This window comes from Salvelinus namaycush, chromosome 32 (genome assembly GCF_016432855.1).
Source record: "Salvelinus namaycush isolate Seneca chromosome 32, SaNama_1.0, whole genome shotgun sequence".
Classification (NCBI taxonomy): domain Eukaryota; kingdom Metazoa; phylum Chordata; class Actinopteri; order Salmoniformes; family Salmonidae; genus Salvelinus; species Salvelinus namaycush.
Window position 1 is genome coordinate 18339059 of NC_052338.1, and position 14304 is coordinate 18353362.

Below are 14304 nucleotides of genomic sequence, written 5' to 3' on the forward strand. Positions count from 1 at the left end.
TCATTTCTTTTTATGTTAGTCTGTCAGAGAACAGTATGTCTCTTACTGTAGTGATGTGTTGTGATGTATACAGAGAACAGTATGTCTCTACTGTAGATGATGTGGTTGTGTTGCTGTCAGAGAACATTATGTCTCTACTGTAGTGATGGTCTACCAGAGAAACAGTATGGTCTCACTGTAGTGATGTGGTTATGTTGTCTATCAGAGAACAGTATGTCTTACTGTAGTGATGTGGTTGTGTTGTCTGTCAGAGAACAGTATGTTCTACTGTAGTGATGTGGTGTGAGTCTATCAGAGAACAGTATGTCTCTTACTGTAGTGATGTGGTTGTGTGTGCTGTCAAGAACAGTATGTCTTACTGTAGTGAGTGGTTGTGTTGTCGATCAGAGAAACAGTATGTCTATACTGTAGTGATTGGTTGTGATGTCTTTTCAGAGAACAGTATGTCTCTACTGTCGTGATGTGGTTTTGTTGTCCTGTCAGAGAACAGTATGTCTCTACTGTAGTGATGTTGGTTGTGATTGCGATCAGAGTAACAGTATAGTCTCTCTGTAGTGATGTGGTGTGCATGTCTATCAGAGAAACAGTAGGTCTCTACTGTAGTGATGTGTGGTTGTGTGTTGTCTATAGAACCAGTTATGTCTTCTACTGTAGTGCTTGGAGTTGTGAGGTCCTATCAGAGAACAGTATGTATTACTGTAGTGATGTGGTTGTGATGTCTATCAGAGAACAGTAATGTCTCTACTGTAGTGATGTGGTTGTGATGTCTATCAGAGAACTAGTTGCTCAACTGTAGTGATGGGTGTGATGTATATCAGAGAAACAGTATGTCTTACTGATAGTGATGTGGTGTGGTGTCTATCAGAGGAACAGAACACCCGTATGTCTCTACTGTAGTTATGTGGTTGTGTGTCTATCAGAGAACAGTATGTCCTACTGTAGTGATTGGTTGGTTGTCTGTCAGAGAACAGTATGTCTTACTGTAGTGTGTGGTTGTGATGTCTACACAGAGAACAGTATCGTCTCTACTGTAGGTGATGTGGTTGTGTTGTCTGTCAGGAGAACAGATGTCTATACTGTAGTGATGTCTACCAGAGAACAGTATGCCTACTGTAGTGATGTGGTATTTTTGTCTATCAGAGAACAGTATGTTCTACTGTCGTGATGTGTTGTGTTGTCCTGTCAGAGAACAGGGATGTCTTACTGTATTGATGGGTTGTGAGGTCTATCAGAGACAGTATGTCTCACTGAGTTGATGTGGTTGTGTTGCTACAGAGAAACAGTATGTCTCTACTGTAGTTGCTGTGGTTGTGTTATGTCTGCAGAGAACGTATGTCTCTACTGTAGTTGATGGTTGTGTTGTCTATCAGAGAACGTATGTCCTTACTGTAGTGATTGGTTGTGTTGTCGTTCAGAGAACAGTATGTCTCTACTGTAGTTATGGGGTTGTGAGTCTGTCAGGCAACAGTATGTCTCTACTTGTAGTGATGGGTTGTGTTGTCTGTCAGAGAAACAGTAATGTCTCTACTTGTAGTGATTGGTTGTGTTGTCTAATCCAGAGAACAGTATGTCTCTACTGTAGTGATGTGGTTGGGTGGCTATCAGAGAACTAGTAGTCTTACTGTAGTAATGTGGTTGTGTGGCTCCAGAGAACAGTATGCCTCTACTGTATGATGTGGTTGTGTTGTCTGCAGAGAAACAGTAGTCTCTACTGTAGTGATGTGGTATGTTGTCTGTCAGAGAACAGTATGTCTCACTTAGTGATGTGGTTGTGATGTCATCAGAGACCAGTAGTCTCTACTGTAGTGATGTGGTTGTGATGTCTGTCAGAGAACAGTAGGTCTCTACTGTAGTGAGGTGTTTGTGTTGTCTGCTCAGAGAACAGTATGGCTCTACTGTAGTGATGTCTACCAGAGAAAAACAGTCTGTCTTACTGTAGTGATGTCTACAGAAACAGTATGTCTCTACTTATAGTGATGGGTTGTGTGTCTGATCAGAGAACAGGATGTCTCTACTGTAGTGATTTGGTTGTGATGTCTATCAGAGAACAGTATGTCTCTACTGTAGTGATGTGTTGTGTTGTCTACCAGAGAAACAGTATGTCTTACTGTAGGATGTGGTTGTGATGTCTATCAGAGAACAGTATGTCTCACTTAGTGATGGGTTGTGTTGTCGTAGGAACAGTAGGTCTTCTACTTGTAGTGATGTGGTTTGTTGTCTGTCCGAGAACAGTATGTCTCTACTGTAGTGATGTTGGTTGTGTTGTCTGTCAGAGAAAACAGTATGGTCTTCACGGTAGTGATGTGGTTGTGATGTTACCAGAGAACAGTATGTCTCTACTGAGTGATGTGGTTGTGTGGTCTACCAGAGAAACAGTATGTCTCTAATGAGTGATGTTACCAGAGAACAGTCTGTCTCTACTATGTATAGTGATGTGGTTGTGATGTCTGTCAGAGAACAAGGTATGTCTCTACTTGTAGTGATGTGGTTGTGTTGTCTGTCAGGAACAGTATGTCTCTACTGTATTGATGTCTACCAGAGAAACAGTATGTCTCTACTGTAGTGATGTGGTTAGTTGGTCTGTCAGAGAACAGTATGGTCTTACGTAGTGATGTGGTTGTGTTGTCTGTCAGAGAACAGTATGTTCTCTACTGTAGGATGTGGTTGGTTGTCTATCAGAGAACAGTATGTCTCTACTGTAGTGATGTGGTTGTGATGTCTATCAGAAGAACAGTATGTCTCTACTGTAGTGATGTGTTGTTGATGTCTATTCGAGAACGTATTGTCTCTACTGTAGTGATGTGGTTGTAGTTGTCTATCAGAGGAACAGTATGTCTCTACGTAGTGATGTGTTGTGTTGTCTATCAGAGAACAGTATGTCTCTACGGTAGTGATGTGGTTGTTGATGGCTACCAGGAGAAACAGTATGTCTCTACTGTGTGATGGGTGTGAGTTCTATCAGAGAACAGTATGGTCTCTACTGTAGTGACCTGGTGTGATGGTCTATCAGAGAAACAGTATGTCTATCTGTAGTGATGTGGTTCGTGATGTCTATCAGAGAAACAGTATGTCTCGACTGTAGTGATGTGGTTGTGATGTCTATCAGAGAACATTGTCTCTACTGTAGTGATGTGGTTGTGATGTCTTCAGAGAACAGTATGTCTCTACCTGTAGTGATGTTGTTATTGTCTGTCAGAGAAACAGTATGTCCTCCTTACTGTAGTGATGTGGTTGGTTGTCTATCAGGAACAGTATGTCTCTCTACGTAGTGATGTGGTTGTGTGTCTATTCAGAGAAACAGTATGTTCTACTGTAGTGATGTGGTTGTGATGTCATCAGAGAACAGTATGTCTCTACTGAGTGATGTGGTTGTGATGTTATCAGAGAACCAGTATGTCTCTAACTGTAGTGATGTGGTTGTGTTGTCTATCAGAGAAAGTATGTCTCTACGTAGTGATGTGGTTGTGTTGTCTATCAGAGAAGAGTATGTCTCTACTGTAGTTATGTGGTTGTGTTGTCTATCAGAGAAACAGTAGTCTCTACTGTAGTGATGTGTTGGCTTGTCTGTCAGAGAACAGTATGTCTCTACGTATTGATGTGATGATAGATTTCTTCAGAGAACAGTATCTCTACTGTAGTGATGTGGTTGTGTAGTCTTCAGCGAACAGTGTATGTCTCGTACATGTAGTGATGGTTTGTCTCACAAGAGAACAGTATGTCTCTATGTAGTGATGGTGTTGTGTTGTCTATCAGAGAACAGTATGTCTCTACTGTAGTGATTGGTTGTGTGTCTGTCAGAGAACAGTTGTCTCTACGTAGTGATGTGGTTGTGAGTCTATCAGAGAACAGTATGTCTCTACTGTAGTGATGTGGTGTTGTCTTCCAGAGAACAGTATAGTCTCATACTGTAGTGATGGGTTGTGATGTCTATCAGAGAACAGTATGTCTCTACTTAGTGATGTGGTTGTGTGTCTATCAGAGAAACAGTATGTCTCTACTGTAGTGGTTGGTTGTTGTCTGTCAGAGAACAGATGTCTCTACTGAGTGCATGTGGTATGTGATGTTATCAGAGAACAGTATGTCTTACTGTAGTGATGGTTATGTTGGTTCTATCAGAGAACAGTATGTTCTACTGTAGTGATGTGGTTGTGATGTCTATCAAGACAGAGTTACGAGTATGGGGGTGAGCTAACGGTCTTCTGTAGTGATGTGGTGTTGTTTGTCTACCAGAGAACAGTATGGTACTCTACTGTAGTGATGTGTTGTGTGTCTACATCAGAGAACAGTATGTCTCTACTGTAGTTATGTGGTTGGTTGGTCTAACCAAGAGACAGTAGTCTCTACTGTTAGTGATGTGGTTTGTTGTCTGTCCAGAGAACAGTATGTCTCTACTGTAGTGATGTGGTTGTGTGCTACGCAGAGAACACAGTATGTTCTAATGTAGTGATGGGTTTGTTGCTAGTATCAGAGAACAGTATGTCTCTACATGTAGTGATGTGGTTATTGTGTTGTCTACAGAGAAAACAGTAGTCTCTATGTAGTGATGTTGTGGTTGTTGTTGTCTAGTCAGAGCCACACATATGTCTCTACTGTAGGTGATGTGGTTGTAGTTGTCTACAGAGGAACAGTATGTCTCTACTGTAGTGATGTGGTGTTGTGTCTGTCAGAGAACAGTTGTCTCTACTGTAGTAATGTGGTTGTGTTGTCTATCAGAGAACAGTATGTCTCTACATGTAGTGATGTGGTTGTGTTGTCTTCAGAGAACAGTATGTCTCTACTGTAGTGTGATTGGTTGTGTTGTCTATCAGAGAACAGTATGTCTTTACTGTAGTGATGTGGTTGTGTGTCTATCAAGAGAGACCAGTACGGCTCTTACTGTAGTGATGGGTTGTGTGTATGTCAGGAGAAAACAGTATGTCTCACGGAGTGATGTGGTTGTGTTGTCTGCAGAGAACAGTATGTCTCTACTGTAGTGATGTGGTTGTGTATGTCTGTCCAGAGAACAAGTATGTCTCCTACTGTAGTGATGTGGTTGTGTTGTCGTGTCAGAGAACAGTATGTCTTACTGTAGTGATGTGGTTGTGTTGTTTCAGAGAACAGTATGTTCTCTACGTAGTGATGTGGTGTGATGTCTGTCAGAGAACAGATTGTCTCTACTGTAGTGATTGGTGGTTGTGTTGTCTGTCAGAGAACAGTATGGTCTCTACTGTAGTGATGTGGTTGTGATGTCTGTCAGAGAAACGTTATGTCTCTGAAGACATCACATCACTACAGTAGAGACATACTGTTCTCTGACAGACAACACAACCACATCACTACAGTAGAGACATACTGTTCTCTGACAGACACACAAACCACATCACTACAGTAGAGACATACTGTTCTCTTGACAGACAACACAACCACATCACTACAGTAGAGACATACTGTTCTCTGACAGACAACACAACCACATCACTACAGTAGAGACATACTGTTTCTCGTAGACAACACAACCACATCACTACAGTAGAGACATACTGTTCTCTGATAGACAACACAACCACATCACTACAGTAGAGACATACTGTTCTCTGATAGACACACAACCACATCACTACAGTAGAGACATACTGTTCTCTGATAGACATCACAACCACATACACTACAGTAGAGACATACTGTTCTCTGATAGACATCACAACCACATACTACAGTAGAGACATACTGTTCTCTGACAGACATCACAACCACATCACTACAGTAGAGACATACTGTTCTCTGAGTAGACAACACAACCACATCACTACAGTAGAGACATACTGTTCTCTGACAGACAACACAACACATCACTACAGTAGAGACATACTGTTCTCTGATAGACAACACAACCACATCACTACAGTAGAGACATACTGTTCTCTGATAGACAACCACAACCACATCACTACAGTAGAGACATACTGTTCTCTGATAGACAACACAACCACATCACTACAGTAGAGACATACTGTTCTCTGTAGACAACACAACACATCACTACAGTAAGACATACTGTTCTCTGAGACAACACAACCACATCACTACAGTAGAGACATACTGTTCTCTGGTAGACAACACAACCACATCACTACAGTAGAGACATACTGTTCTCTGATAGACATCACAACCACATCACTACAGTAGAGACATACTGTTCTCTGATAGACATCACAACCACATCACTACAGTAGAGACATACTGTTCTCTGATAGACAACACAACCACATCACTACAGTAGAGACATACTGTTCTCTGATAGAACACAACCACATCACTACAGTAGAGACATACTGTTCTCTGATAGACAACAAACCACATCACTACAGTAGAGACATACTGTTCTCTGATAGACACACAAACCACATCACTACAGTAGAGACATACTGTTCTCTGATAGACAACACAACCACATCACTACAGTAGAGACATACTGTTCTCTGATAGACAACACTACAGTAGAGACATACTGTTCTCTGATAGACATCACAACCACATCACTACAGTAGAGACATACTGTTCTCTGACAGACAACACAACCACATCACTACAGTAGAGACATACTGTTCTCTGATAGACAACACAACCACATCACTACAGTAGAGACATACTGTTCTCTGAGACAACACACACCACATCACTACAGTAGAGACATACTGTTCTCTGATAGACAACACAACCACATCACTACAGTAGAGACATACTGTTCTTTGTAGACAACCACATCACTACAGTAGAGACATACTGTTCTCTGATAGACAACAACAACCACATCACTACAGTAGAGAACATACTGTTCTCTGTAGACATCACAACCACATCACTACAGTAGAGACATACTGTTCTCTGACAGACAACACAACCACATCACTACGTAGAGACATACTGTTCTCTGATAGCAACACAACCACATCACTACAGTAGAGACATACTGTTCTCTGATAGACAACACAACCACATCACTACAGTAGAGACATACTGTTCTCTGATAGACAACACAACCACATCACTACAGTAGAGACATACTGTTCTCTGATAGACATCACAACCACATCACTACAGTAGAGACATACTGTTCTCTGATAGACATCACAACCACATCACTACAGTAGAGACATACTGTTCTCGTAGACAACACAACCACATCACTACGTAGAGACATACTGTTCTCTGTAGACAACACAACCACATCACTACAGTAGAGACATACTGTTCTCTGAAGGACACACAACCACATCACTACAGTAGAGACATACTGTTCTCTGATAGACACACAACCACATCACTACAGTAGAGACATACTGTTCTCTGATAGACACACAACCACATCACTACAGTAGAGACATACTGTTCTCTGATAGACAACACAACCACATCACTACAGAGAGACATACTGTTCTCTGATAGACACACAACCACATCACTACAGTAGAGACATACTGTTCTCTGATAGACATCACAACCACATCACTACAGTAGAGACATACTGTTCTCTGGTAGACAACACAACCACATCACTACAGTAGAGACATACTGTTCTCTGATAGACAACACTACAGTAGAGACATACTGTTCTCTGATAGACAACACAACCACATCACTACAGTAGAGACATACTGTTCTCTGGTAGACATCACAACCACATCACTACAGTAGAGACATACTGTTCTCTGATAGACATCACAACCACATCACTACAGTAGAAGACATACTGTTCTCTGATAGACAACACAACCACATCACTACAGTAGAGACATACTGTTCTCTGATAGACAACACAACCACATCACTACAGTAGAGACATACTGTTCTCTGAAGACAACAAACAACATCACTACAGTAGAGACATACTGTTCTCTGGTAGACATCAACCACTCACTACAGTAGAGACATACTGTTCTCTGTAGACACACAACCCACATCACTACAGTAGAACATACTGTTCTCTGAAGACAACAACCACATCACTACAGTAGAGACATACTGTTCTCTGTAGCAAACAACATCACTACAGTAGAGACATACTGTTCTCTGATAGACAACACAACCACATCACTACAGTAGAGAATACTGTTCTCTGATAGACACACAACCACATCACTACAGTAGAGACATACTGTTCTCTGATAGACAACACAACCACATCACTACAGTAGAGACATACTGTTCTCTGATAGACAACACAACCACATCACTACAGTAGAGACATACTGTTCTCTGATAGACAACACAACCACATCACTACAGTAGAGACATACTGTTCTCTGATAGAACACAACCACATCACTACAGTAGAGACATACTGTTCTCTGATAGACAACACAACCACATCACTACAGTAGAGACATACTGTTCTCTGATAGACACACAACCACATCACTACAGTAGAGACATACTGTTCTCTGATAGACAACACAACCACATCACTACAGTAGAGACATACTGTTCTCTGTAGACATCACTACTACAGTAGAGACATACTGTTCTCTGGTAGACATCACTACCAGTAGAGACATACTGTTTCTCTGAAGAACAACACAACCACATCACTACAGTAGAGACATACTGTTTCTCTGACAGACATCACAACACATCATACTAGAGACATACTGTTTCTGATAGACACAAACCAATCACTACAGTAGAGACATACTGTTCTCTGACAGACAACACAACCACATCACTACAGTAGAGACATACTGTTCTCTGACAGACAACACAACCACATCACTACAGTAGAGACATACTGTTCTCTGGTAGACATCACAACCACATCACTACAGTAGAGACATACTGTTCTCTGATAGACAACACAACCACATCACTACAGTAGAGACATACTGTTCTCTGATAGACAACACAACCACATCACTACAGTAGAGAACATACTGTTCTCTGACAGACAACACAACCACATCACTACAGTAGAGACATACTGTTCTCTGACAGACATCACAACCACATCACTACAGTAGAGACATACTGTTCTCTGACAGACAACACAACCACATCACTACAGTAGAGACATACTGTTCTCTGATAGACAACACAACCACATCACTACAGTAGAGACATACTGTTCTCTGACAGACAACACAACCACATCACTACAGTAGAGACATACTGTTCTCTGATAGACAACACAACCACATCACTACAGTAGAACATACTGTTCTCTGATAGACACACAACCACATCACTACAGTAGAGACATACTGTTCTCTGAGACAACACAACCACCATCACTACAGTAGAGACATACTGTTCTCTGATAGACACACAACCACATCACTACAGTAGAGACATACTGTTCTCTGATAGACATCACTACAGTAGAGACTACTGTTCTCTGACAGACAACACAACCACATCACTACAGTAGAGACATACTGTTCTCTGTAGACACAACAACCACATCACTACAGTAGAGACATACTGTTCTCTGAAGACAACACAACCACATCACTACAGTAGAGACATACTGTTCTCTGATAGACAACACAACCACATCACTACAGTAGAGACATACTGTTCTCTGATAGACAACACAACCACATCACTACAGTAGAGACACTCTGTTCTCTGATAGACATCACAACCACATCACTACAGTAGAGACATACTGTTCTCTGATAGACACACAACCACATCACTACAGTAGAGACATACTGTTCTCTGATAGACAACCAACCACATCATACAGTAGAGACATACTGTTCTCTGATAGACACACAACCACATCACTACAGTAGAGACATACTGTTCTCTGATAGACAACACAACCACATCACTACAGTAGAGACATACTGTTCTCTGATGACATCACAACCACATCACTACAGTAGAGACATACTGTTTTCTGGTAGACAACAACCACATCACTACAGTAGAGACATACTGTTCTCTGACAGACAACACAACCACATCACTACAGTAGAGACATACTGTTCTCTGACAGACATCACAACCACATCACTACAGTAGAGACATACTGTTCTCTGATAGACAACACAACCACATCACTACAGTAGAGACATACTGTTCTCTGACAGACAACACAACCACATCACTACAGTAGAGACATACTGTTCTCTGATAGACATCACAACCACATCACTACAGTAGAGACATACTGTTCTCTGACAGACAACACAACCACATCACTACAGTAGAGACATACTGTTCTCTGATAGACAACATAACCACATCACTACAGTAGAGACATACTGTTCTCTGGTAGACATCACTACAGTAGAGACATACTGTTCTCTGACAGACAACACAACCACATCACTACAGTAGAGACATACTGTTCTCTGAAGACATCACAACCACATCACTACAGTAGAGACATAACTGTTCTCTGACAGACAACACAACCACATCACTACAGTAGAGACATACTGTTCTCTGATAGACAACACAACCACAACTACAGTAGGACATACTGTTCTCTGAAGACAACACAACCACATCACTACAGTAGAGACATACTGTTCTCTGATAGACATCACAACCACATCACTACAGTAGAGACATACTGTTCTCTGATAGACACACAACCACATCACTACAGTAGACTACTGTTCCTGATAGACACACAACACATCACTACAGTAGAGACATACTGTTCTCTGATAGACATCAACAACCACATCACTACAGTAGAGACATACTGTTCTCTGATAGACAACACAACCACATCACTACAGTAGAGACATACTGTTCTCTGATAGATCACAACCACATCCTACAGTAGAGACATACTGTTTCTCTGATAGACATCACAACCACATCACTACAGTAGAGACATACTGTTCTCTGAAGACAACACAACACATCACTACAGTAGAGAACATACTGTTCTCTGATAGACATCACAAACCACATCACTACAGTAGAGACATACTGTTCTCTCTAGTGACAACACAACCACATCACTACAGTAGAGACATACTGTTCTCTGACAGACAACACAACCACATCACTACAGTAGAGACATACTGTTTCTCTGGTAGACATCACAACACATCACTACAGTAGAGACATACTGTTCTGACAGACAACACAACCACATCACTACAGTAGAGACATACTGTTCTCTGAAGACACACAACCACATCACTACAGTGAGACATACTGTTCTCTGATAGAAATCACAACCACATCACTACAGTAGAGACATACTGTTCTCTGATAGACAACACAACCACATCACTACAGTAGAGACATACTGTTCTCTGAAGACAACACAACCACATCACTACAGTAGAGACATACTGTTCTCTGATAGACAACACAACCACATCACTACAGTAGAGACATACTGTTCTCTGACAGACAACACAACACCATCACTACAGTAGAGACATACTGTTCTCTGATAGACAACACAACCAATCACTACAGTAGAGACATACTGTTCTCTGACAGACAACACAACCACATCACTACAGTAGAGACATACTGTTCTCTGATAGAAACACAACCACATCACTACAGTAGGACATACTGTTCTCTGATAGACAACACAACCACATCACTACAGTAGAGACATACTGTTCTCTGAAGACACACAACCACATCACTAAGTAGAGACATACTGTTCTCTGATAGACAACACAACCACATCACTACAGTAGAGACATACTGTTCTCTGATAGACATCACAACCACATCACTACAGTAGAGACATACTGTTCTCTGATAGACACAAACCACATCACTACAGTAGAGACATACTGTTCTCTGATAGACAAACACACCACATCATACAGTAGAGACATACTGTTCTCTGATAGACATCACAACCACATCACTACAGTAGAGACATACTGTTCTCTGAAGACAACAAACCACATCACTACAGTAGAGACATACTGTTCTCTGATAGACAACACAACCACATCACTACAGTAGAGACATACTGTTCTCTGACAGACAACACAACACACATCACTACAGTAGAGACATACTGTCTCTGATAGACAACACAACCACATCACTACAGAGAGACATACTGTTCTCTGATAGACATCACAACCACATCACTACAGTAGAGACATACTGTTCTCTGACAGACAACACAACCACATCACTACAGTAGAGACATACTGTTCTCTGATAGACACACAACCACATCACTACAGTAGAGACATACTGTTCTCTGAAGACAACAAAACATCACTACAGTAGAGACATACTGTTCTCTGATAGACAACACAACCACATCACTACAGTAGAGACATACTGTTCTCTGATAGACACACAACCACATCACTACAGTAGAGACATACTGTTCTCTGATAGACACACAACCACATCACTACAGTAGAGACATACTGTTCTCTGAAGACAACACAACCACATCACTACAGAGAGACATACTGTCTCCTAGACATCACAAACACTCACTACAGTAGAGACATACTGTTCTCTGATAGACACACAACCACATCACTACAGTAGAGACATACTGTTCTCTGAAGACAACACAACCACATCACTACAGTAGAGACATACTGTTCTGGTAGAACATACAACCACATCACTACAGTAGAGACATACTGTCTCTGACAGACAACACAACCACATCACTACAGTAGAGACATACTGTTCTCTGACAGACATCACAACCACATCACTACAGTAGAGACATACTGTTCTCTGATAGACATCACAACCACATCACTACAGTAGAGACATACTGTTCTCTGATAGACAACACAACCACATCACTACAGTAGAGACATACTGTTCTCTGAGACAACACAACCACATCACTACAGTAGAGACATACTGTTCTCTGATAGACAACACAACCACATCACTACAGTAGAGACATACTGTTTCTCTGACAAGACAACACAACCACATCACTACAGTAGAGACATACTGTTCTTGATAGACAACACAACCACATCACTACAGTAGGACATACTGTTCTCTGACAGACAACACAAACACACTACAGTATAAGACATACTGTTCTCTGATAGACAACACAACCACATCACTACAGTAGAGACATACTGTTCTCTGATAGACAACACAACCACATCATACAGTAGAGACATACTGTTCTCTGAAGACAACACAACCACATCACTACAGTAGAGACATACTGTTCTCTGATAGACAACACAAACACATCACTACAGTAGAGACATATGTTCTCTGATAGACACACAACCACATCACTACAGTAGAGACATACTGTTTCTCTGAAGAATCAAACAACCACATCACTACAGTAGAGACATACTGTTCTCTGATAGACAACACAACCACATCACTACAGTAGAGGACATACTGTTCTCTGATAGACATCACAACCACATCATACAGTAGAGACATACTGTTCTCTGATAGACAACAAACCACATCACTACAGTAGAGACATACTGTTCTCTGATAGACACACAAACACATCACTACAGTAGAGACATACTGTTCTCTAGACATGAACACAACCACATCACTACAGTAGAGACATAACTGTTCTCTGATAGACAACACAACCACAATCACTACAGAGAGACATACTGTTCTCTGATAGACACACAACCACATCACTACAGTAGAGACATACGTTCTCTGACAGACAACACAACCACATCACTACAGTAGAGACATACTGTTCTCTGATAGACATCACAACCACATCACTACAGTAGAGACATACTGTTCTCTGAAGACAACACAACCACATCACTACAGTAGAGACATACTGTTCTATGATGACAACAAACCACATCACTACAGTAGAGACATACTGTTCTTGGTAGAATCTACGTGTTCTCTGACAGACAACACAACCACATCACTACAGTAGAGACATACTGTTCTCTGGTAGACATCACAACCACATCACTACAGTAGAGACATACTGTTCTCTGACAGACAACACAACCACATCACTACAGTAGAGACATACTGTTCTCTGATAGACAACACAAACCACATATACAGTAGAGACATACTGTTCTCTGATAGACAACACAACCACATCACTACAGTAGAGACATACTGTTCTCTGATAGACAACACAACCACATCACTACAGTAGAGACATACTGTTCTCTGATAGACACAACCACATCACTACAGTAGAGACATATGTTCTTGTAGACACACAACCACATCACTACAGTAGAGACATACTGTTCTCTGATAGCGACAAACACAACCACACCACTACAGTAGAGACATACTGTTCTCTGATAGACAAACAACCACATCACTACAGTAGAGACATACTGTTCTCTGAAGAAAACACAACCACAT